The following is a 13,675-nucleotide window of genomic DNA, read 5'->3' as shown; positions in this document are numbered from 1 at the left end:
AATGAATTGGCCAGATCTTAGCCAGTTCACAAGTTCACTTCAGCCTGCACTGAGGTGTGATAAACTTACAGCTCATCACTGACTAGCTTCTTCCTCTAGAAACTGCTTTGGCCCTGCTGAGGGAAACCCAAGCACCGGTAAGTAATAATTGATAGCAGCTGAAATGTTTAAGGAAGAGGCCGTACCTTATACTTAGATGTTTGAATTATTGGTCTTGTACATTCATTAATTCCTGTACATTTTCTTCTATATTTTGATTGTAAAAGATAAGTAATCTGCATTGTTATTTTTTTTAATTTTATTTATTCATTTTAGAGAGGAGAGACAGAGAGGAGAGAGAGACAGAGAGAGAGAAGGGGGGAGGAGCTGGAAGCATCAACTCCCACATGTGCCTTGACCAGGCAAGCCCAGGGTTTCAAACCGGTGACCTCAGCATTTCCAGGTTGACGCTTTATCCACAGCGCCACCACAGGTCAGGCCTGCATTGTTATTTTTAAAGTATACTGAAGTTGGAAAAGCAGAAGATATTAGGTCATATGTTAATACTTCTATTTCTATTATTCACATTTTATCAATGGAGTCCTTCTTCCTCAACCAAATTTCAGTAGGCCAGACACATGCCTGGAATGAAAATGCCCCCAAAGGGCTGGTGTTACTGGCATCACATGCATCACCATAGAAAAAAGCATGGAGCAAGATGCCAGAGTAAGAAGAACCTAGTTTCATCTGAAAATGGTCTTTTCTCTCAAAATTATCTCAAATGGGTCAATCCCTAACTATCACAGATTGTCATGATTTTAACAAAACAAAACACCTAACTTTTATGAAAATTTATACATCTGAATACCTTCAAGTAACTTCATTCCTGATAAAGTCTCACAGATCTACCTTCTGAGACACATGTACAACAGCTAGCATTTCCCCCTAATATTAGTCCTTAGATTCTTCACTGGATTATGATCTATTTCCACTGAAAATGACTCATTAAGTATACTAAAGTTTATGGAGAAAAAAGTTCATCTGGTTTAATGTTCCGTAAAATGAACTGGTTTGATTCATAAAAATGCTATTTAGCTGAATTTTCCTTCCTTTAAATAGTTAAAGGTGCTATAAATTCTTACCTTTAAAAAGATCTGGAGTCAGCCTGACTAGGCAGTAGCGCAGTGGGTAGAGCATCAGATTGGGACGTGGAAGACCCAGGTTCAAAACCCTGAGGTTGCCAGCTTGCACATAGGTTCATCCGGTTTGAGCGCAAGCTCACCAGCTGTGCATGGGGTTGCTGGCTTGAGCATAGGGTCATAGATATGATCCCATGGTCACTGGCTTGGGCCCAAAGGTTGCTGACTTGAAGCCTAAGGTCGCTGGCTTGAGCCCAAGATCACTTGTTCTGCTGTAGCCCCCCCCCCTTCATCAAGGCACATATGAGAAAGCAATCAATGAAAAATTAAAGTGCAGCAACAAAGAATTGATGCTTCTCATCTCTCTACCTTCCTGTCTGTCTGTCCCTATCCATCCTTCTCTCTGACTCTCTCTGTCTCTGTAAAAAAAAAAAAAAAAAAAGATCTGAAATCTAATAAATGCACTATTAAAAAAAGGAAAAGCATAGAAGCTAAAAAATGAAAATCATAAGCTATAATAAAATAATGTTTAGCCTGAAATAAATCTTCCAGATCATCTAATCTAATGTTGACAAGTACATGGGGTAAGGATAGGCACTTTACTAATTTCTGTCCAAGCCAGATATAACTAATCAATCTCAGCAATTTCCAGCTGATCCCAGATACAAATGGCCTTACAACTCTTCTAAAGTTTTCTGGTAGCCTCTATCATTCACATGGAGTGGGCAGATATAAAGAAACTCTTTGCCATCTCTGTTCCAAGTTCTTTAATTTACCTACACATGGAGGCTGAAAAGCATGCAGTGACCAATGTCCTGACCAATGTCGCTCGGCTCACAAATGAAAGACTGGGCATGATCACCTTGATTGTCTATGCATGACTTGAGTCAAATTCATAGAGTCAGAGTACATAGCAATCAGCTGATTGCAATCAAGTTCCTGAATCCCCAAGTTTAGTCATAACAATGCTCCTGAAAGAGTTTATATTATCAACTTTATAATTTCCATTGTGAAAGAAGCAAAATAGGGAAAAAGATGAATTTTAATGCTTATAATTGAGTATGTATGAGTTCACTTATGTTCATAAATACGATATTTTTTTCCCTCTTTACTCATGATTTAAAGAACAATGGGGAAGCTCTTGTTGCACGTGAAATTATGATTAGGTCTTATTTGCAATTTAAATGCAATGCTTTTAGAAATAAAGAAGAGAATATACCAGGACTGGGATAGAAGAATTCTTCTGCATAAAATCCTCTTCAAAACAACAAAAGAACTCACAGTATAACACAGTTAAAACAACTATTTACTTTAATATAAAAATTATGATGATAAGTGGGTTTTTTTGAATTTAATATCTTAATGTCTTGCCCTACCCATTAAGACAGCAGTTGGAAGTCTGATACGGTATACCTGTCACTCTGTTCAACTCATGAGTGAAAACAAAATGCGGAAATCACATGCTTGGAAGTAAAAGTCTCCAACAAGAGGGAAAAAGACAAACCACTTTCGGTTGATAATCACCTAAGGTTAAAAAAGTCTATATATTGACTCAAAGTGTTATAGATATTTTTCTCCAAAGTAATTTTGTTGTTTTTCCTTTTTAAAAATTTGTCTCACTATATCTCACACACATGTTTTTAAAATCTAATTGTGTTAAAAAGCTTTTAACAAAAAAAGCAGCAACTTTATTTCCCCTTCCTGTACACACATGCATGCACACACATATTTTTTACCCTAAAGGTAACTACTATTCAACTTTTTAAGCTCTTTATTCCAGTTTTTAATTTCTGCATATCTATATAATATGCTTACACTTCTATCTTTTGATTTATCCATTTAAAGATTATCTGTCACAGTAGACAAAACTTTTAGCTCTCTCCTGTACCTTTTTTCCTTTCCCTTTCCACTCTCCAAATTTTGCGTTAAATCCATAATCAATGTTTTCGTCATTATGGGTATGGAAATATTGTTTACTATATTGCTGGATCTCCCAGCAAAGTAGTATTCTAAGACTTATTTTTTTTCTTGTAAAACTTCTATTTTTTTTTTTTTTTTTGGAGTATAGAGTGGCCTCATCTTCCCATTTAATTTTCTTTGAACCTCCAGCCAAATCTTACAAGCATATTCTACCAGCTTCATAAAATGCTTCTCCGTACAATTTTTCACAAAGTCAAACCCAGAAGTTGCTCTGTCTGTTTTCTTCCGCATCACCTGGAGACATCCCTCCTCCACCTGCTCTGCTTCCCGGGCTGCGCACAGGGTCTTCTGCGCAGCCGCTGTCCTGGCCCCTCCCTCGGCAGTCCTGCATCACCGGCCCTCCTCTTTCCAGGGTCTGATCTTTCTCTTTCTAGAAATACTCCCTTATTTGAGTGTAGCACATCCATCAAGATCTTTCTGAGAAAGGATACACAGAAGATAACTTTTATGTGTCTGAAAATACTTTTATTCTATCCTTACACTTGAATGGTAGTTTCATGTATCAAATTTAAGTGAAAATGTTATTTTTACTGATAACATTGAAGTCATTGCTTATTGTTGTCCAATTTCCAGTGGTGCAGTTGGAAAGTTTATTTTTATTCTTGTTCCTCACTTTTTATTAATGTCCCATCTTCTTTAGCTTTAGAAATTTTTAGAATAATAATTTAATCTCCCGTATTCTAGTTTCACAATGATGAGTCATCTTCTTTTAAAAAAAAATTATTTACTTAAGGTTTCATGCTTTTTGTATCCTATATAAATCATCTTTAGCAAATCCAAGATAGCAAAAAAAAAAAAAGTGTTTGCTTTTTCTTCTAAAAGTTTCTTGATTTCAGAATTTATATTCAAGCTTAAGATTTATTTCTACATAAAGCTTTTAAATTTTATTTTGTTGACATGGTTTCAAATGTTCTACTCAATATGATGAGTCTTCTTTTTTTTTAAGATATGATTTTATTTTATTTTTATTTTTTTGACAGAGACAGAGTCAAAGAGAGGGACAGTCAGGGACAGACAGGAAGAGAGAGAGATGAGAAGCATCAACTTCTCGTTGTGCATCCTAGTTGTTCGGTGGTTCCTTTCTCATATGTGCCCTGACCGGGGAGCCACAGCAGAGTGAGCGACCCCTTGCTCAAGCCAGCAGCCCTGGGCTCAAGCCAGCGACCTTGGGTGTCAATCCAGCGACACTTGGGCTCAAGCCAGGGACCATGGGATCACGTCTATGATTCCACGCTCAAACCAACAATCCTGCGCTCAAGCTGGGTGAGCCCACACTCAAGCCGGCGACCTCGGGGTTTCAAACCTGGGTCCTTTGCGTCCCAGTCTGACGCTCCATCCACTGTGCCACCACCTCGTCAGGCAATGAGTCTTCTTTTAATTTACTGGTTTAGCACTTAAAAGACAGCCATCAGTTTCTGAAAAATGTGTTTATAGAGATAATTTGCTCTTCTTTGTTTTTTCTTTCTTTCCATATTGCTTATTAGTGAGAAATTGAATCAGTTTTTAATTTTCTTACCTTTATTCTATTTTTTTCATTTCTATATGTTTTTATTTCACATTCTGTATGAGTGCTTTCATCTTGTCTCTAGACATTTTAACTGATCATTTTATTTCTGCTTATATATATATGTATATACACACATACACACATATACATTATTTATTTATGTACTTACTTATTTATTTTAGCGAGAGGATGGGAGGCAAAGAGAAAGACTCCTGCATGAGCCCTGACCAGGATCCAGGATCTCCCCGGCAAGCCCACTAGGGGACAATGCTCTGCCCATCTGAGGCTTTGCTCTGTTGCTTCACAACTGATTTCTTCTTAGTGCCTGAAGTGGAGGCCATGGAGCCATCCTGTGCCATAGGCCAACTCGCTTGATCTAATTGAGCCATGGCTGCAGGAAAGGAAGAGAGAGAGAGAGAAGTGAGAAGAGGATAGGTGGAGAAGCAGATGATTGCTTTTCCTGTGTGCCTTGACTGGGAATCAAACCTGGGACATCCACATGCCTGGCCAGGGCTGCTATCATATTTTTAATTAGCAAGAACTCATATTTTTTAATATCATCCTTGTTTTGTGGACATAGTATCTCAGAATATTGATTATAGTTTGCTTTTATGATGTTTTCTTCTTCCTATTTAAAAAAATTTCTTCTTAAATAGAATCAGACATTAAGCAATAAATGGCTGATCAGGAGCTCTATGGAAAGCAGATCTGTAGTGACTGAGTGGTACCTGCATCTCTCGCTACCAGGTGTTCTCATATGACTTTATCTCCAGGTCCCTCCCCTAAGTGCATTCTGGGTACTCAGAGAAGAATCGTTATCCCACCTCTTACCTGTTAAAACCTGGCTGAGTTCTTAGCTTGGGTGGCAAAGAGGATTGGATGTACGTGTTCACTTCATCTTCTAGTTTTTCCTTTCTCTCAGCCCATCTGTACCTGCTCTGGACCAGACTTCAAATTTAGAGCCTTTCTGCCTCAATCTTTTCAGAACCTAAACCTCCCGTTTTCTGGTTGGATATGGGCATGGGGTGGGGAGCATCAATTGGTAGAAGAAATTCTAAGATCTACAGCTCATTATGTGGAATTTAAGGGACCCCTTATTTTTAGCACCCCATCCCAAATCTTTGGAAAAGCCTGCTCTACTCTAGTGCTTTTCCTAGTTTCTGTGGATAAATCACCTTGTCACTAAGTGTGGCCTCTGCAAAGACTGATTTGCATTCCCTCCTCTATCTCTCCTTTGTTTACGGCTCAGGTTGATAGAGATCTTCGTTCCAGTAGAGATGGGGCTTGCGCATGTTTCTTGCTCTCCTTATTGTTGGAAGGTGATGTTTGAGCAAAGAAAGAATGAAAGAGTTGTTACTTGGTCATCGTTTTTGTTTTTTTTCTTTTGATCGATTTTAGAGAGAGGAAGGGGGGAAGAGAGAAAAAAATGGAGAAAAGCATTCATTTGCTGTTCCACTTAGTTGTGCATTTATTGGTTGCTTCCTGTACATGCTCTATGAGAAACAGATCCTTAGTGACTAGGTGGCTCTTACAGGGATCTAACCTATAACCTTGAAGTTCTGGGACAACACTCTAGTTGACTGAACTAACTGGCCTGAGCCACTTTGCCATCTTGAAAGAGAAATTCTTAAGCACTTTATGGTGTTGGCCCCGGGACTGCTCAGGGTGAAGTCATTGAGCATCGTTAATCAGTCTGTCAGGACTGCTACAACAATGCACTGCAGGCTTGCTCACTGAAACAAAACAAGTGTGTTGTTTCCCAGTTCTGGAGCAAGCAGACTGAAAGCAAGGTGTCAGCACAGTGTTGGGTCCTTTGAAGGCAGCGAGTAAGAATCTGTACAGGCCTCTCTCTGAATGCCTGATCTTTTTCGGGCTATCTGTGGTGTTCCTCAGCTTCCATGACATCACCCCAATTTCTGCCTTCATCTTCACATGTGCAACTCTGTCCAAATGTCCCTTTTTATGAGGACACCAGTCATATTAGATTAGGGCCCATCCTACTCCATATGACCTCATCTTAACTAATGCCAACTGAGGTCACATTCTGAGGTACTGCAGGGTTAGAGCGTCAACACAGGAATTTTTGGAGGACACAATTCAACTTGCAACACATCCCATCTATGATACCTTGTGATTCAGTTGAGCCAACCTCTCACTTTGTTCAAGACAGTCTCAGGTTACACATGTTGTCCCTGCTTAATGATAATAGTGTCCCCTTTCCCTCTCAATAGTGTCCAACTTTGAACAGTTATGAAGTCACCCTATATGTGGTCTTTCCACTTGCATGAAATTAACAAAATAAGAGATTTTACTGTCATTCCTAGTAGATTCTGGACACAAATCTGGGGAATGGTATTTTAATGTTTTTCTATTTTTATTTTATGGAGAAAAAACATAAATAGATATACATATATATGATTATTATAAAATTTATATAAAATATATTTCATAAGTATATACATACATATATATAAAGCAAACCATATATATTGTTTTAAAATACACTAAGCTTATTGTGATAGAGTAACAAGGTGCGCATGCAGGATGTTGAGTTTTTTTTAAAAAAAGAAACATTTTATTTAAAAAAGCAAAACAGAGTTTTATTTATGTTGCTAACAATAAACAAACAAACGTCATGCAGCTGAAGAATATCGGAAACTCAGAACTCCTAGGGTTCACAGAGGCTCTGAATTTGGCCAGATCAACTGCTTTGAACCCATTCTTGTTATAGGATTGGAGACAGCTCAGTTCTTTCCATGGCAACTGACTGTGTGTCATAAACACTCCAGGATGGCCTCTAAGTGATCCAGCGGTTGCTGGACTACGAGGGAGATAAGATCCTATTAAAAATACAAAAGTTGGAGCTAACATACCAGAATCTGGAGCCGCATGGACAAGGAGATTTGCATTATATATAAATAGTCCTTTCATAGTAGCATCATCAGGAAGAGGCCTGCTTGGTGAGAACCAATATGAATTAATGCTGATCTTCCTTAAATGGTTTTTACATAAATCACCTACCAATAGAAAAGGTTGTAGGAGAGAGAAAAGCAAATATAGGCAATCCCCAATGAAGTGTGTGCTTCTGGTCAAAAACATTAATTACCCCACAACTAAGGAAATTTTTGGGTTAAGGACTATTTATCTTTTGAAAAGATAAAACTTGTATTTTCTAATTATAAAATACATTCTCATTTTATAAAATTTAGAAATAGATAAAATATAGAAAACAAAAACCACCTACCACCCTGAGAACTTTTTTTCCCAATTCATTTTTAATGGAATATTATTGGTGGCACTGGTTAACATAATTTTACAGGTTTAAGGTGCCTAATTCTACAACACATTGCTATACACTGTCATGCTGAATATAAAGTTTTATACTTGATATTTTTACACATAATGTTACATCATGAGCTTTATTCCACATCATGAAAAATGCTTCACAAACATGACATTTAGTGAATGTCTACTATCTATTATATGAAAGAAGCATAAAGTTATACACCGTTTTCACAGTGTGGGGGATATTTTTATGAACCTAATTTTTCAATATCATGAGTAATGTGATAAACATCTCATAAATATTTATCCATATTTCATATTATTTTAATGCATTGCTAGAAATGCAATTATTATAGTAAAGGTTACGAACATTTTTCAAGTTCTCCCACTTTCAACAAACAGCCTTTTCAGAAGTTTTCTCTATTCTTGTTTACATTCCTACATGAATTTATATAAAGTATTCACAATCTAGAAGTCCTTTAGAATTTTTATTGGGATAACATTAAAATCACAAATTCAAATGGGAAGAATTGGTATTATTACAGTTTTTGGAAACTTGATATGTATATCCACTTATTCAAATCTTTTATATCTCAATAAAATTTTGTAGTTTTTTTATATTGTTCCCATATATTCTGTGTATTTAAATTTTTTATTACTATTATAAATGCAATCTTCTTGTCACTGTATTTTTTAACCAGAGATTGCTGGGATAGAAAAGATAGTTACTAATTCTAGATATATTTCTTTTTCAAACCAATTTAATTATTTTATTATTTACAACAAGTTTATAGTTGCTTGGTGTGTGTGTGTGTGTGTGTGTGTGTGTGTGTGTGTGTGTGTGTGTGTGTGTTCCAGCTGAATTACTACATTTTGGCTTTTTCTTTCAAATAGCAATTTCCCTTTATTTTGAGTTTATTGGCCACAGCTTTCAGAACAATTAGCAAGTCAAAGTGATAGATGGCATCTTCCATTTGTTCCCAATAAGAATAACAATAACCTCCTACATATTACACCAATAAATATGATGGTGGTTGTTAAGTTCAATACTGGAATAGGATATATATTAAAGGTTTGCATACGTCATAGGAATAGTGGAGCAGGTCAGTTATAAAACAATAAAGCTTTGGTGGAAACTGGCAAATTGGAGAGTGTTTCTGCATAAGCCTTCTATACGCTATGAAAATATGGACCTCCTGTTAACAGATCTTCCATTTTCATGTTGAAAACCCTAACACTAATCACTTTTTTTGCACATAAAACATATGATTTTTGTAAAAAATCTAGCAATTGTAAAATGTTTATAACTAAAATAATATCCCCAATACTGTATATGTCAAAAAAAATAGTGGTACATATTCAGTTTATTTGCAAACTCGGGTTTTAGGTAAATATTCTTAACGGTATAAAGGAAGGATCAGTTTAATCCAAATCTTGTAAGAGTTTTGTTTTTTTTAGAAGTACATGAGCCCTGGCCAGTTGGCTCAGTGGTACAGCATTGGCCAGCGTGTGGATGCCCCGGGTTTGATTCCCTGTCAGGGCACACAGAAGAACCACAGCTTCTTCACCACCCTCCTCCTCTTGCTTCTCTCTCTTTCTCTTCCCCTCTTGTAGCCATGGCTTGATTGGAGTGAGTTGGCCCCCGGCGCTGAGAATGGCTCCGTGACATCTGCCCCAGGCACTAAGAAGAGCTCAGTTGCTGAGCAATGTCTTAGATGGACAAAACATCTCCCCCTAGTGGGCTTGTCTGGTGGATACTGGTTCAGGGGACAGGCGGGAGTCTATTTCTGTCTTCCTTCCTCTCATTGTAAAAAATAAAAAATAAAAATATACATGGTATATTTCACTATATATCTTTTTCTATATTTGTGTTTTACTCATTAAATCAGTAGGCTTCCTAATATAAAATAATTACATTTTAGGGATATAGTATACAATAATAAAATTGGATTATATTTATTAAAATTATATTTAGGATTTTTATATTTATAATCAAATGCAATTCTTTTTAAACTTTTTAATATTTGGTTTTTGTTTTGGTTTTGGCATATGTTAAGTTTCATAAAATGAAATGAGGATTGAAAATATTCTGAAGTAAAATAAGGTAGAAATTATCTGTTTCTTGAAGTTTGGAGAAACTTTACCAGGAAAATTATCTGGCGTAGGCTTTTTCAATAATTTCTTTAATATAGTTCTCAATTTTTCTCATGGTTATCAGTCTATTACTGAGCAAATTTTAGCCAATTTTACTTCCCTTGCAATGCATATTTCTCAATTTAATATCAAAGAATATTTTATAATAATATTATCTCATAAATTTTGTCACCTGCTCTGAATCTGCTGTTAAATATTTATCCTTCTTTCTGATGTCTTTTTTTGTGGTTGCCCTTTAAATCAATTTGTTAGTCCCCTCCATAGTGTTATTTTCTTTACAGAACTGTATTCTACATTTATTCTATTGATTATTTTAATTGAGCAATTCCTAATCCTACCATCATTACTATATACCTCTTTGTTTCTTAAGATGTTATATATTTATTAATGTTATATATCTAAGGTTTTACATATATATTGAACTTGATGATTTAAATTTATTTTTTATTAAATTAAAATTGCACTTTTTCATCAATAATTATAACACTTAAGGCTTTGATTTTTTTACTTATCTTTTTCTGACATATAGTATTTTCATTTTTAAAAATTAACATTCTAAAAAGCCTGTTATTGACTTCATTAAGGACACATACATTTAGAAATTTTAAAAAATGATTACAAGGGCTGAAGAAATTATTATTTTAGCTTTCTTAATTTTTTGCATTATTATATTTGGGCATAATAACTAGTCAATTTTATATTTTAATTATTTAAATTTTCTTTGTGAACAAGTATATGAAAATTTTAGTAATTGCTTCATGGAAACATGAGAAAATATCTTACTCATAGAGTATTAAGTTGAATATAAATCAAATTCAACCTTACAATATGGTTAATTTTTTTTGTTTTTGTTTTCTCTATATGACTTAACAAAACCTTAGAATTTTCCCATGACAATTCTGATTATTTCTCTTCTGCCAAGAACAGTTCTTTGTATACAGACAAAACTCACCCTAAAAATGATTACTATATTTCATCATGGAGTTTTTATCTTTTAATAACTCATTTAGTGCTCTTTAGATTTTCTTAAAATTAATATTGTAATATTGTTTTTTAAATGTTTTATTTTTATGTAACAATATTTAAAATATTTTTATAATATTTTGTCTTATGAAAAACTCTCGTAAAAAACTTAGAGTAAGCCATGGCTGGTTATCTCAACAGTAGAGCACCGGCCCAGCATGTGGAAGTCCCAGGTTCAATTCCCAGTCAGGGCACACAAGAGAAGTGACTATCTGCTTCTCCACCCTTCCTCTTCCTTCCTTCCTCTTTCTCTCTTTCTTTCCTGCAGCCATGTCTCGAATGGTTTGAGCAAGTTGGCCCTGGGTGCTGAGAATGGCTCCATGGCTTCACCTTAGGCACTGAGATGGCTTGGTTGCCAAGCAACAAAGCAGCGCCCTGATGGGCAGAGCATCCCATGATAGAGGGCTTGCCCAGTCAGAATATATGCAGGAGTCTATTTCTCTCCCTCCCTGCCTCTCATTTTAATTAAAAAAAAAATAAAATAAACAGAGTAATAATTTTTATAATTATTTGTGCTTAATAGTTTATTTAAATTATGTATCTCAGTTCCTATCTAGGTTGAAAGGGGAATTTTTTTAAAACAATTCCTTTTGAAAGAGTACATAGAGGATAAATTTCTTGAGTTGTTAAATAACTACATTTTCCTGTAGTCATCACAGAAGAATGAGAACATAGTAACATGCAAATTTTTTATATCATGTTATGTTCCATTATCTTTGGGCTTTTGGGTTATAGAACTAAAATCCAAGGGCCAGTAAATAAATAAATAAAAATAAGGACCAGTACCAGTGCTACTATTACACCTGGGCAGGCAGAGTCCCTATCCCAGACTCTATCCCACAGGGAGCCAACACTTGGGAACATCTTCTTTGAAATATTCTAAGCCTCATCTGGTACCAGGCCATTGAGGGGAGGTACCAGTGCTATCCAGGCAGGGCTCTCTCAATCCTGACTGCAACCCACATGGGCCCTAGTCCTGTCTCTTCCTTTTGAGACTTCTAGATAACTCTGAATAATTAAAATTTGCTGATCACAGGCTTGACCAATTTTTACAAAATGATCATACTTATGTGATCACCACCCAGTTTAGTATATATAATATCAGCATTCCAGAAGTCTTCCTTGAGCCTTCTCACAGTCGTTACTCCCACAGGCAACCTCTATTCTGACTTCTCTCATCATAGAGTAGTTTTGTCTGTTTTTGAACATATATATATGAAATTGTTTATTGTGTTCTCCCATAAGAGTCTTTTTACTTGGTTATATCTATGAGCCCATTCATATGATGATGTGTAGAGGGAATTCATTTTCTTTTTATTACTTATAAGATACCCTAGCATAAATATTCCACATTTCCATTCTCCTGTAGGTATAGTTTTTCTAACTTTGAGCTCTGTAAATAGTGTGGTGCCCTGGTCTACAGCTCCCAAGGTATCAGAGGAGGCAGTGGCAGGCATCTTTAACCCTGTGGCCATCTCACCCCTTTGCTTTTGTAATGTCATGAGGTAAGCAGTCCCCAGAAAGTGGCTTCAAGTATCTTCTCTGGAGCTTTTTTTGCTCCTCAATGCAAACGAACCCTTCCAAACGTTGTAAGGTTCTTACTTGCTTCCAGTTACTATAGCAATGTCAGGCTCTCCCACACCACCTGGCTGACAGGCAGACATTCTTAGCATAAATGAGAGTATTTTTCTTCCTCTGTCCATGGGACTTTTATTTTTATTTTTGTCCATGGGACTTTTACTCCATTGATAGAAGGATATAGCAGGCAGGAGTACAGTCAATAGTGAAAGCAATCACATCCTAAGAATCCATCACCTCAGTAGTCCAAGTCCAATAGCCTCCTAACCAGTTTTTCTGTGTTCACTCCTGATCACCACCCACTTTTCTGGCCTTAAACCATGCTCTCGTAGCAGTTTGAGTAGTCAGTTATAAACATGAACTATGTAATAGTACCTATAATTCTTCCTAAATTCTTCAGTGACTTCTATGACACTTTGAATAAAATCCGAGATTTGGACCTTGGCCTTCAGTGTCCTACATTACCTGCCCCAACCTCAGCTCACCAACCTCGCTCAGGCCACTCCCCACCAGCCCCCTGTGCTCATTACACGGGCTTTATTTCAGTGCCTTGAATATACCAAGCTCTTTTTTGGTCTAGGTCTTTGCTCATAGTTTCACTCTGGGATGTTCTTCATGCAGAGACCCTCATTCTTTGGAAGTAATTTTCAGTGAGTTTAAAGGTCACCTTCTCAGGAGGACCTCTTCAATCACCTAATCTAACTTAAATTCCTCCACTCCATCCAGTTCATTCTTATCACAGCAACATGCTTGTCTGTCTTTGCAGTAATCATGATGATTTGTAATTATTGTTTGTTTACTTGTTTATTATCTGTTTCCCTCAACTAAACAGTAACTCCTCTGGGGCAAAGACCATGTTTCTCTTATTTACAGCTGTGTTCCTAGTGCCAGACACATGGTGCTCAGTCAATATTTGCTGAGTGAATGGTGAAGGTGATGTGTTGGAAACAGACAATATAAGGTGTGGAAAGGTAAAAAGCAAACCGGTTTATCTGTCTTGCATCTAAATTCAAGCCCCAAGGTTACAAAT

The sequence above is a fragment of the Saccopteryx leptura genome, chromosome 11 (genome assembly GCF_036850995.1).
Source record: "Saccopteryx leptura isolate mSacLep1 chromosome 11, mSacLep1_pri_phased_curated, whole genome shotgun sequence".
In the NCBI taxonomy this organism is placed as follows: Eukaryota; Metazoa; Chordata; class Mammalia; order Chiroptera; family Emballonuridae; genus Saccopteryx; species Saccopteryx leptura.
The sequence above is the reverse complement of the archived record's forward strand: the minus strand, read 5'-3'. Positions refer to the sequence as shown.